Raw genomic sequence first — 498 nt, forward strand, 5'->3', positions numbered from 1 at the left:
TGAGCAGTAGTTTCAACACTCACTCCAGCTTTCCTAGCCTTCCCCCAGATAATTTATTCAGTTTCTTTAGAGAAGAACCCCTTTTTATTCATTCTTGGGTTAAAGACTGATTTGGGGGCTTTCTGGGGAAGGTTATCATCCATATAGAAACCTTTAATTAATCTCTCATCCCAGAAGGAAACCCAGTACCCATTAAGCAGTTGCTCCCCATACCTTCTCCCATAATGCCTGGCAACTACCAATTTGTATTCTGCCTCTACAGATTAATCTATTTCAAACATTTTATAGAAATGGAATCATACAATACATGATCCTTTGTGTCTGGATTCTTTCAACTAGCAGGATGCTTTCAAAAGTCATCCATGGTGTAGCATGATGCATCAGTACTTCATTCTTTTTATATGTCGATGGAATATTCCATTGTATGTATCTCCCAAAATTCATTTATCTGTTCCTGTGTTTATGGATAGTGAAAATGAAAGTCACTCAGTCGTGTCC

This window comes from Bison bison, unplaced genomic scaffold, assembly GCF_000754665.1.
Source record: "Bison bison bison isolate TAMUID 2011002044 unplaced genomic scaffold, Bison_UMD1.0 scf7180017864360, whole genome shotgun sequence".
In the NCBI taxonomy this organism is placed as follows: domain Eukaryota; kingdom Metazoa; phylum Chordata; class Mammalia; order Artiodactyla; family Bovidae; genus Bison; species Bison bison.